Here is a 12682-nt window from a genome sequence, read left to right as displayed (position 1 = left end):
ACAGGCAAGAAGGGTAAGGGTATCCAAGTCTTCAAGGTTATATCTCCAGAAGTAGCCAAGCACCAGTGGGGGCAGAAGGGAACACAAAAGAATTGCCAGGGGACATGTTACTATTGAACACAGTGCTGATACCCTCCTCTTCCTCCCCATTACAGAGCTTCCTAGCAGACAGCATCACCAAAAGACATAGTATTTTTTGTCCCTTCCCAGAGACATTTCAATGCATCTGTGGCAAATCAGGAAATGGGATTTGAGGCAATGAGTCCAACATATGGATGTTGGTTAGATCTATGCTAGAGATGTTTCTATGCAAAGGAATTCCTTATTTCTTGCCTTAAAGCAAAATAGGAATGGCAGGGGACTAGAAATAGCCAAGCATCTGGCCTAAAGCTAATTATTTCAGAAGTATTTGAATAATAGCAAATCCAAGAACCAGACACGTCACTCTTAATTCAGTCAAGTCCTGCTGCTGGCTCTGAACCCACCCTAACAAATTCAAGTAAAAGTATCAGTGAGAAGAGAAAAGCCTCACTGTTTAGCATGAGGCTTAAAATTGTCAGTGATCAGAAATGACAGCCTCAGGGAACAGTAGGAGTGAAAACTTCAGGCAAGGAAAGCCTGCCCTGGAACTCTAGAAGTTCTGAGTCCAAATTCCTAATGGAATTCATCTTGATAGTTGGTGGGCAGAGGTCATCTTGTCTGCAAATCAGACAGCTGACTGTCCAAGTGTAAACAGTACCTTCTGCTCATGGATGAGACCAAGAAAACTCACATTACACTGGATTCTTGCAAAGAATTAAAAGCTACCTAAGAACCTGGAGACACTTTCTTTGCCTTTGGTTACACTGGCTTCACCTGTGGCAAGCGGATTTTCATCTACCAGGTATTTGACTGAAAACGGAACCAAAGAACTCCCTGCAAAGACAACAGTCATGCTTCTGCTTCAGGTGCCTGCGTACTGAAGCTCCATTTCATCCTATGTAAATTAGGGTCTTATGTTGCAAGCTGAACTGGAATCTTTCTGGCAACAATTCTGCATCCATAAAAGCAGCAGACTGAAACTCACCAGACCTTTAAGCATGTATTAGGTTTCCCTGTTAATTAAGGGGTTTAGGGTTTTTGGCATTGAAGAATTTATTTTATTAGCTCTAAGAAACAGATATTTCAATCTCTAGAAGACCAGACCATACTGAAAGATTACAGATTTTAAGACAATCTCCATAGCTGCACTCTTCCTTAGATCCATGATGTACACATACTTCCTCATTAACACCACCCATATTTCTACATCAGTGCAATGGGCATGAGAATTTAAGGAGTTACCTGGAACTCAGTCCCCTGTAGCTCCTCAAAACCACAGCAGAAATACATGTTTTAATGCCTTGAGAAGAACTAGGAAGTTTTCCTAAAGGAAAAGTCATAAGGCAAAACATTTTCAGTCGTAGAGCATTGCATTTATAGCACTGTGTTACTTATCTTAACATCATAATCATTCAACAAATCCAAGAGCTTCAGACTTTGCTTCTTCAAAATGATGTTAAATAAGCCATCGAGTGATATAAATGCAGCAGTTGGGGTTTTGGGGTTGTTTTGTTTGCATTGTGATTACAACAGCTTTTAATAAAGTCAGGCCCATATTCTTGTATCCCATAATTATTTTTCAGATACGCCCTCAATCATTCACATGATAAATGCAATACATTGAGTTATGAAGAGTAAAAACATATCCCAAAAAGGGGGCTTAAACACTTTTACTGCAGGGTCCTCCACACCATGCCAATCTCAGTCTGGGAACATCTGCCAGGTAAGCAGTAACCTGATATAAAAGAATATTCAGAAGACAGCATCATTTTCATGGTCCTTTAGCAAGTCACCTGAGATTTCCAAGATCAAAGTGGAGAGTTTCCAGTTTTATTTTATATACTATCTAAGGGAACCTTCTCAGAACCCTTCCTCATTCTAAGTCCTTGCTTCCACACAACAAGTTTACTAATTCTGGGATGTAGGGGAGAAAAAACAAAAGGAAAAGCCAAAGAGGACATGGTATGAAGTGGAAAGAAACAACTAACTCTAGCATGACTGTGGCAAAATGATGGAAAATCCCAGCTAGCCACTACAGTAAATTTCTGTTCTAATAAATTAGATAATCCCTTTTACCTTTCCACAACTCAGTCCTGTCACAGGAAGATTGCTTAAGACTCCACAGGTAGACAAAACTCCCACTTGGTTTTAAGACTGGGCCCTATGAAGGAGGCATTGGGTTTCTAACAATCAGCTGCTCCCAGTAAGCATCTTGAACACTTCAACTACTGTCTCATCATCACAGACGCAATGCAGGCAAATGCAGAAGTTTAATAAAAGTAGAGATATCAACATGATAATGCTGGTACCTAAGCCTTTGCCCCGAGATCAAAAGACAACAACAAAATTAAGTACACACATGATGAAAGAAACACAGTTCTAACATGAGGAAAAGTTATTGAGCATCAAAAACTCTGCTGGCTGGCAAGGTAACATTATTTCAGACAAGAGCAAAAATATATTCTTACCTTGCAGTACAACCGATAGTAGTGAGTTTTCCCTTACAGATTTTATGTACATACATACAAAGTCAAGCAGGAGTAAGTACTGCAAAGAAGTACAGGAAATGTGTCTCTCAACAACTCTCTACCTAGGTTATAGCAGATTTCCTCTGTGTGTACACACATATTTCCCTTTCCTTAATATCACACCAGAGAAAATAAGAAGAAAACAACTTAAAATCCTGCTTTAAGTTAATGTTTATATTTGCTGAGAAGACTGGTATCAGTGCCTCTTCCATAAGACATCTTTATAATTAATATTTAAGACACCACAATGCTTCTGCTCACTACATTACCCACAAATATCACTTCTAGGGTCTTACTAGTCCCATCATGATGTTGATTTTCGCCTCAGCTAGTTTTAAAGTAACTTTCCTTGATAGTATAAGCAGCCTGAAAATAATCAAGTGCTGCAAACCCAAGAAGTTGAACCCAATCTCAGGTGGTTCTGTCATAGCCATCTCTGCCACCATAGCTGCACTGTCTCCGTTAGGTATCAGGAACATGTGATCAGAGATAAAGTAAAACAGAATCTACAATATAAATATACTCATCCTGGTAGTGACACTCTAAGATTGAGAGATCAGGTCTAACTCAATTTGGTATGAAACACAAACCTAAAATAAGTCTTCTATAACTGAAGGAGTTACACATACAGCAGAAATGCTTCAAGTATCAAAAGACTCAAAAGACCACTTATTCAAAGAACTCTGTACAGAAATTTGAATAAGTAGGATCTGATAAAGCCTTGGAATTGATTTATTTTAAAACTTAACATGCACTACTACAACTCTGCAGAACACTGATGGAGTGATAAGGGGTTCTAATAAGTAAATCACACTTTTTAAATAACCATGTGGGAGCATTGTATACGTACACCTCAGCAATCCAATGAAGTATAACCTGATCACAGAGGGGTGATCCAAAAAAGAAGGGATCCCTGGAGTTCAGCCCACCTACACCTTTGGTCCATAGGAAACAGGAAGTGTATAGAGCTCTTCTCCCTTTCTGATTCTCTTCAGCATTTTAAATTTTTCACAAGGAGCCTCAATTTCACTGGGTACTCTACTTCTGTTCTTTGAAATACCGAGTTCATACTATTAAGCCTATTAAGGACCCCCTGCTCAAGATCACCAGAAACAAGTCACACAACACCCTACTTTCTAAGAAGACAGACGAGAATACACAGGCTTTCTTAAGGTCTTGGGTCTTAAATGAAGAAGGAATTCTGTTTGGCTTATCATCTAATTCCAGGAGACTAATTCAGTCTTTCCTTGATGGGGCATTAATTATTTTATATCATAGATCATTTTACTGCTTTCTTTTAGGTTCCTCCCAGGGAGTTCCTGTGTTATGTTTTCAGGATAGATCATTAAGAGGAAAAAATGCTGATATTTGACGGCTCCCAAAAATATGGCATGAAAAGCAGATCTTCCATTTCCACAAATATAGCCAAAGACTTACATGAGGGAAGTGTTTCATTTCAGGCCAAGGTGCTCTGTCCATCTCCTGGTACCAAAGTGTCTTGGGGCACATATAACACTTTCCTGCACAAGCCTTGTAAATTCAGGCTCTGTTCACATTCCATTCCCTCTTCTCCCTTTTCACATTTCAACAAGTGTTTGTTTAACCAAAAAAAAAAAAAAAAAAAACAAACCAAACCAAAGTCTTTACTTTGACAATTCTGCTGTGCTGGACAACATTTTCTTAATACACTTGTTTCTGAATCAGACTTACAAAGTTCAATATAGAGTGCTACATCTCAGCTGCACCCAAATAACCACAGACATATCAGAGTGTGCTTGGCTGTTTATTACATTGGCATACATCAGACTACAGGCCTTAATAGCTTGGGAATCATATCCTAAAAGAATTAGCAAGATTTCACATTCAAGAACAGAGGTATCGGACATTCCAGTCAGTGGAATTATCAGTCCCATCTTCTGGTTTTGTGTTTTGGATTAGTTTTTTGGGGGGGATTATTTGTGGTTTTATTTGTTTGTTTTTTCTTTGGTTGTGTTTAGATTTTTTCTTTGTTTTGTTTGTTTTTTTATATATCTTTAATAACCCTATAGGGTTGTTATTCACAAATCCAGCTTCCAGAGGAAGGGAAAGGGATATTGTTGGTAGCTAATCAAAAGTTAAATCTTTCAGCCATTTTTAAGCTTAAAAAATTTAGTATAACTTAATCTAATTACTTATATCTGTTCTAGTAAAGATTGGCAAAAAGTTTTACAATCTCTGAAAATTATTTTGGTCATTATGAAAATGATAACTATCGAGTCTCTCTGGTTCTTTTTGACTCAGCAATACCATAAGAGCAGGATGAGCTCCCAATTTAGTTTTAATGTTTGAGAGAACAGCAACTTCAGCCATAGTTTTAATGAGATAAGCAGCAGTGGCTCAAGTACAGTTCTCAGTCCCCACTGAGAACATTGATGTGGAAGCCAGAAAACTTACTCAGGAACTGCACCAAGTAACAAGCAAATGCATCGTACTGTTGAAGCTTTAATGTCCTGAAGCTGGCAATGTTAGCACTCTAACCTGACACTACAAATCCTTATACAGTTACAAACATACAGAGTAAGAAAGTCACAAGATTTATCTGAAACTAGATTAAGCCTTTCCCCAAAACCACGGTAAATAGATTCATCAGTTAACATGCAACTTCGTATTAGATGTACTCATCTGATGCAAAAGGACTTACTGCATGAGCCCCTACTTTAATCTCTTGCATATCAGATGATTAAAAAAAGTGAACTAAAGCTGTTAATAAGAAAATCACAAGACAGACTCAAAATTATCCAGAAGATTATAGAAGTTAATTGAGGCTACAGCACTTTTCTACAGTGCACTGCTGGAGTACTTGCTTAACAAAACCAGGACAAATCCCAATTCAACATCAGCGCCTGAAAGAAAGGAAGAGACACCAAGATATGCGTTAAGTATGTAAACTAGTCTCCAGTATTCTTTAAGGATATGAAAGGAACATAATGAATCCTTAATTGCTTAAAGGGAACATTTTTGTCTTGCCAGAGGACGGATTCCCAAAGAATGATATTTACATTTTCCTACAACCTATAATTTTCTCATTTATTATTTGTCAGGGCCCCAAGACCTTTCACTGCACGTAGGATGTTTGCATGTGTTTAATGATCCTTTTACCAAACAAATGTCACAGTCTGAATGAACAAATTAGTTAATATCGCTGACGTTGCTAATTTAACACCATTAATATCACAGCGCATGCAGCTACAGAACCTACAGGGTCCTGTATAGTAGCAAAGCTCTGTTGTTTCCAAATCTGTTCTCCAGCAGACAGCATGGAGAAGATAACCCACACATCTATCACATGCAAGGAAATTCAATAAAATGTTTAAAGATTGCTTTGACTCTGTAGTTAGACTATCAGACAAGTGTGACTAAAGAGATCATTTGATAGAGATTTAGAGGCATTAATTGGAGCTCACTTACATACACTCTTACAGCTGCCTCCACTTTTATCTGTGCGCTGGGATTTGGAGCAGTCAGAAAAGAATCTAAGTGGATCACAGAAACAAATGCATCATAGTATTTCTATCTAGTACAGCAAGATTCAAAGATTTACCCAATGAATGAAATGGCCAAAGATACATTGCAGTGTTATCTTCAGTTTCAACTATGCCTTTTCTTCCTTCCGTATGCACAACTGAGCCACATTTTGTAAAGTAATTTGTCTTCACACACTGTCTATGAATAAAAGCTTTCTAAGAGCAAAACCATATTATTTTTCTGTATGTCACTGAACTCTTCTACACACTTCCTCTGACAAAGAATGACATAAAGGAGCCAGATTCTTTTGCAAGCCTTTCCAGTGCTGCTGGCATTGGAGCATAAGGGAAAATAAAACTTGATGAAGACTATAAGGTTTTTAAACTATAAGGATTTTAAACAGAATTTATAACACACAAACCCACTTTCGAGTGGAAAGTACCCCAAAATAAAGGCGGCAGAAGGGAACTGCATTTGTCAATAAAAGATACTTATTTCCTAAATCAAGTTCAGGGATGTGAACTAGATGTTAATAGATTCACCAGAAGTGATTTTAGGATTAAAAAGGTTTATTCCAAGATTAAGTAAAAAGGGAAGGAAGAAGATACTGTACACAACCATGTATTGAAATGCCCATTTAAACTGTACTAAGAAAAAACAGCATTCATACTCCTTAAAACACTCTTCTCCAAAGTCACTGGGGTTGCAGGTATGACTTACTAGAAATGCATAAAGATTTTTCTTACAGTTACGGAAGAAGACACATATCGACATTTACTACAACCTTTTCCACTACCCATTAATTTAAATTCAGATGACAGGATCTTGTCATTATATTTAAAGAGAAGATGCATACATTTCCTTATTACTCTCCGTGTAAAATAACTTCACACCCCAGTAGAAAATTAACACTATTATAACAATACAACATAAACTTACTACTTTTAACTAAAACAAAAAGGGAACAGTGGAACAGAAATAAATCAAACTGAATGATAAAGCATTGTGAAGATCAGCTAATTTTAAACACACATCCCCCTCCCCCTTATTTTCTTCTTTTTTTTTTCCTTTTCTTTTTTTATGAGTCCCTTTAAGTATTTGGTGTGGAAGAAGGATTTTAACTTTAGTTATTAGGTATCCACTGAGCATTATAGTTTTGGTACTTCAACCTTCCTTAGAAGCAAGCTGCAACTTCCAAGGCTGCATCCTCTTACCCCTTTCACAGTTACAGAAGTGTTGGTTTAGGATTCTTCTATTAAAACTATACAAACAACAAAAAACGCCACCCTAAAACAAACTTCTACCTTTTGACCAGTGTTTGTTTCCTCCATTGAATGGCAGTAACTCTGGGGTAGCAGGCAGAGAGAACACTGCAGACAAGGATACATAAAGAACTTGATATTGTCAGCACTTCAAGCACAGAGAAGACAGAATCCAGAATATTAAATCCATAAGCAGATCTAAGAAAATCTATATAACAGGTCAATTGACTGGGACTTGCTTATATCAAAAACCCACCAGAAGTTTTACTTATTCAGTTTCCAGATTGTGAGGAACATAATCTCCTGACATATTTCAGCATCTTTAAGATTCACAATTTTCCTTTCCCAAATAATACTAGAAAACACATTAAAGCTATCTATTAAATGGTAGTCATATCCAATAACTCAGTCACAGAGATGGTCAGAACTGTCAGATCACAGCAGAATCTTTGTTTACAGTACATCCCTACCTCAGGCATCAATAATTTCAGCCTTTTACCATGATCACTGTCTCAGATCTTCAAACAGTGCAGACAATTCTATTGCTTTCTTTTTAGGAACTTGAAAAAGGTGCTGCCTATTTCTAAATTGGACATGGCTTTCTGGAGCAATGAGACTTCATCCAGTATTTATATTGCTTCTTGCAAGATACTGATATTTACAGTTGTTTCCCCATAACCACAAAGTTATGACCTTCATTTAGAATACTATATGCAGAGTAGAGACAACTCTGCAGCCTAATAGATACATTTTGTTTTAACACTCTTCAAAAAATCCATTAAATAAGGATAATTAGTAATAGTGTTTGCACATCAAAACTTCTCTTTCACCACAAACTGCTTAACCTCACTGTGAGCTGCTATCCTGACTTCACCATGGAAGCTGAACCAACTCTAGAAAACCCAAACAATACAAAAGAATAAACTAAAACCAAGGATAAGCTCATTGCAGACATTAGCTACCTAAAAGACTTCTACATTGTTCAAAGCAGAAGAAAAGTATCACTGCTCTAATAAGACCAAGTTACAGGTGCCAACATGCCACTGTATATATGTCTTCATCATCAAATCATCATTTAGTTACTTCAGCTTAAGTTTAGGTAGTAGAAACATTTGATGTAGAAACTATCTGTATTAGAAAGGTTCCAAGCATAAAACAGGGTGTTGTAAAACTAAAAAGTCATACCTGCTTTATAAATCTCATTCTGACTTAGACAGGTTCACTTGAACAAAGTTACCTAGATTGTGTTGCTGGATCTTTCACACTAATTCATTCTCTTCAGTATCATGATATTCTGAGCACCAAACCAAACTATTGAAAGAAGACATTATTTCAAACACTTTAATTGGAAATTTTGCTCATCGGGATTTGGAAAATAAGAACTCAAATACACACCCCTATATTTTCCTATATGTGTACATACATATATATACATACACAGGCATAGAGATGAGTTCAGGCTGAACTGCTGAACTACTGCATTCACAAAAAAAAAAAAGGAAGACAAAAAGCACCTTACTCACGTGCATACACAAGTATGCTAATACAGAATATAGAAGTTTGCATTTAGCTGCGGTTCAGACTACTGTATACACTAGCATGCAAAGATCACATGCACTTGGAATCCCACAGCAGCTGCACAATCTGAGCACACATCTCACATATTACAAGAGCACTAGAACTCAAGTACAGCTACAAGAAGGAAGATAAAAATTTCTGTTTACTGAGACTTTCTTACTGCCTCAGAAGCAACACTTCTTTGGATGTTGCTTCTTTCTGAAGACCTTTATGCTTGCAGCATCTGTATTTGTAAAAAGGGATAGTTCTATCTAGTATTGAGACAAGTAACATTTTCATGGAATTCAGAAACATTACACATCTTTTCCTACAGAGGTCAACCACTAATTAGTTGAAATCCTCCTTTGACAAACTTGCATTATCATTCCAGAATTTCTCCCCAAGTAGTGGAGCAGAGTGGTGGGGACAGTCAGGGAAGAGGCAGTTAACAAGCAATGAACAACAGTGAAATTCAGATAATTTCCAGAAGTTAAACAAAAAAAAAACGCAAGTCTTTAAGAGACCAATTCTGATGGGAAAGGGAGGAGCAAGAAGAGGAGAAAAAAAAAAAAAACAACAAACCAAAAACAAAACCAAGACAACAAAAATACCAAAGTACTCATTATAGCTTTTCAGGTTTCAAATTAAATCATGGCATGTACTGGAATGAACACAAGAAATTCTCAAATACAAGAGCACACCAGCACATCCATTTTTATATTGGAAATGTAGGCCTCCATCTCATTTTCCAAAATGTCCAGTCCAGCCTGAGAAACTGGCTCTACATATTGATAAAAATGAGAATGTATTCTGTCAAGGGTACTGCAAGGGATGATTTGAAAGGCAAGTTTTATCTGCTCTTCATGGAAACCAGCAAAGGCACTAAGGATTCTTCACAGAGGTATAATCTCATCCACATCTTTAACCAAAATTCTCTGATAGGTTTGCAGCAGTTCTTGATCTTAATTTTACTCTGTTTTCAAATTCACAGTGAGGCTACATCTTCAGGTGGCTGAAGGATGGTGGTATGGAAAACTAGAAAAAGAAATATTGTCTCTCTCTGAGGGGCCACAACTATTTGGACAATAGTTTAATGATTCTATGTTATCTATAGCGCAAGAAGTTAGAGCTGCCAGGAATTGAAATTAATTACTTCTAAAAACAATTTTGAAGGGAAGATAAAACATAAATTCACACCCTTTCCAAGTTGTCAAGTTCTTTGAGATATTAGGTATTAAATCTTGCATCTTCAAAACACACATCTGCTATTACACAGCAAAAGTATTTCTTTTATTCCATCACCTCCCTTTCATTCGCAACAGAAGAGGGTCTTACTCATTCAGATACCTACATCAGTCATATTTGCAAATCTGACAGTAAGTATATCTGCCTGCACTTTTTTATTTTTAGATAAGCAGTGATAATTCTTCTCACCTGGTATCCTCACAACAGAAATGCTTCAGATGAAGTCACAGCAGTGGAATACATACTTTCTTAAGAATAAAACATACAGAGCTGTAGCAAAGCATCACCTATTCCAACTTCACATTTTGTTTACTGAAATAATATTAGGTACCCAGGTGGAAAGACAACAGACATTTTCCTACCCTTCTGGAAAAAATGATGGAGATATTCGAAGACCAAACTAATCAAGATGGTTTTATACAACAAGGGCAAACACTTTCAGCTAGAAATTAACTGAAAAAAGACTCCTTGCAAGGAATCTAAACCAGCAAGGGGAAACGGCGGGAAACTGGGAATCCATTAAATACTTTGATAATAACACTGTATTTTCTGAATGAAATAAACACATACAAATCCCTCAATATTCAAACCACAGAACAACTATAATAATCAGTCCCCATGATACTAGGAACCTCTCCTTGAATTCCATGATCTATGCTGAAGAGAGCCCAAAGTTCATCTGAGCTCCCCAATACAGATTAAAAATAAAGCTGTCCTATTTACACCAGTGTGTTTTCCTAAACCTCTCTCATATTCCACTTCTGCACCCCCCAAAACCGACTAAACAGTTAAGTTACAATTGAGAACGATAGCACCAGGTTGGTTAAGTTTTTGAGCAACACATGTAGAATATTCGAGTTTCACTGCTGCAGGACACAACATGAAATGCAAGAATCAATCAAATTCTATAAAGAGGGTTGACTCGGAGGGCTTTCATATGTTTAATCAAAACAACATCCTTACATGTGTCAGTTTTACTCCCACATAATGAGAAACTAGAGAGAAACACTGAGACTAGTTGGGACAAACTACATCAAAATATCATTCTGTAAACTCATTAAAATTACATTTGGAGAGGAAAGGAGTGAGAATTGTTACACACATAGCTAGCACTGAAACAATTACTCCAGTTGCATCCTTTAGAGAACTCTTAATCACATTATACTCCAGTATGTAAATTCTTAAAGCATGGCCCACCACACTTTACATCTCTCACATGCACTAAGCATAAAGCCATTGCACTGCAGATTAATTTCCAAGTACCGTTGACACCTGTCCAACTAAGTGGTCTTTCACAATTACTGTCTGATAGATATGACATTCACTGTTAATAGCGAAGACATTACTTACACCAGGGCAAAAGTGAAGAAAAAACATTATATTTTCACCAACAGTTTCTGTTTGCAATCTACTAAACGTTAGTCACAGAAAAGCATTGATGCATTCATTCACATGCTCACAGGTTGGAGAAAGCAAGAGAGATGACATGAACACTGCACCTCTCCACGGTTTCACATCCATACACGATGCTTTAAAAGGAGAAAAAGAACAACAAAAAAAAACCAACAAACTAATTGGAGACCTACCTACAACTCTAGCACGTCTACGCCTGGAGCCCTGCAGCCTGGCAGTGCTACTGAACAGCCCAGCACAGGAGCAGGAACCGCAAGTTTTTAGCACAGAGCACGTTATCTCCCAGCTCAGCCACTGCCTCACGGCGTGACCTTGGGCGAGTCACTTCCCCCGCATCCCGGCTCCCCACCTGAGAGCCTCCCGCTCCTCAAAGCGCCAAGGACGAAACACCGGTAACTACTCACCACAAGCGCCTACACCGGCGAAGCTGGAATGGGAGGGAGGGAGGAGGATGACTGGGAGTGGGGGTTTCCTCACTTACAGGTGATTAAAACCTTCCCGACAGTGATTCAGCCTCCCGCCTGGGGGAGGGTCTCCCCCCACACCTTCCCCGTCTCGTACTGTACGGGTTGAACCGGAGAAGAAGCCGGCAGCTCCGGCTCGCCCGCCCCAAGCGCCCGCCCCGGCGGGGAGTCGATCCCTCCGTGCCTCCCGCCCCCACCGCCAGAACCCTCCCGGCGGCCCCAGCCCGGCCGCGCTCGGAGGCGGCGTTACTCACAGCACCCGCGGGGCGGAAAACTCACAGGTGGCCCGGCGCCGCCGGCGACCTCCGCGGCGGGAAGCCGGTCACCTCAGCACCGCGCGGGCAGCGAGAGAGCTGGGGCTGGGGCGCTGCGCTCCGCTCCCCGCCGCGGGGCCGCGCAGCTCCGGCCGCTGCCGTCGCCTTCCCTGCGCGGGGCCGACTCCCTCCCGCCCTTCCTCGCGCCGCCGGCCAATGCGGGCCGTGGCGAGGAGCCGGCTTTAACCATCTGTTGCGAGGCGCCTCCTCCAAGCGCTGCCGCCTCCCTCGCCGGGGGGCTCCCGCCCAAGCACCCCGCCGGGAAGGTGGGGAACGAGGAGGAAGCTTTACCCCCACCCGGGGAGCTGTTTGCC

General features: G+C 39.4%; 1 protein-coding gene across 5 annotated transcripts in view; it reads right to left on the bottom strand.

Annotated features, from left to right (window-relative positions):
- SULF2 (sulfatase 2) overlaps positions 1-12682 on the bottom strand; it is a 148088-nt gene that overhangs the window by 135265 nt on the left and 141 nt on the right. Inside the window, exon 1 of one of the 5 annotated variants that reach the window (XM_062642382.1) lies at positions 12309-12656. The exons of 1 other annotated variant lie outside the window; for it this stretch is intronic. The gene's annotated coding sequence lies outside the window, so the exon portion shown is untranslated. Of the gene's footprint in view, positions 1-12308; positions 12657-12682 lie in introns of those variants that run through there. 3 more of the 5 variants (XM_062642381.1, XM_062642372.1, XM_062642377.1) reach the window with 3 other exon arrangements.

The sequence above is a fragment of the Pezoporus occidentalis genome, unplaced genomic scaffold, assembly GCF_034315485.1.
Source record: "Pezoporus occidentalis ecotype Australia unplaced genomic scaffold, CSIRO_AGI_Poc_V1 ctg70, whole genome shotgun sequence".
NCBI classification, from domain to species: Eukaryota; Metazoa; Chordata; class Aves; order Psittaciformes; family Psittacidae; genus Pezoporus; species Pezoporus occidentalis.
This window is presented reverse-complemented; position numbering and strand designations above follow the sequence as displayed.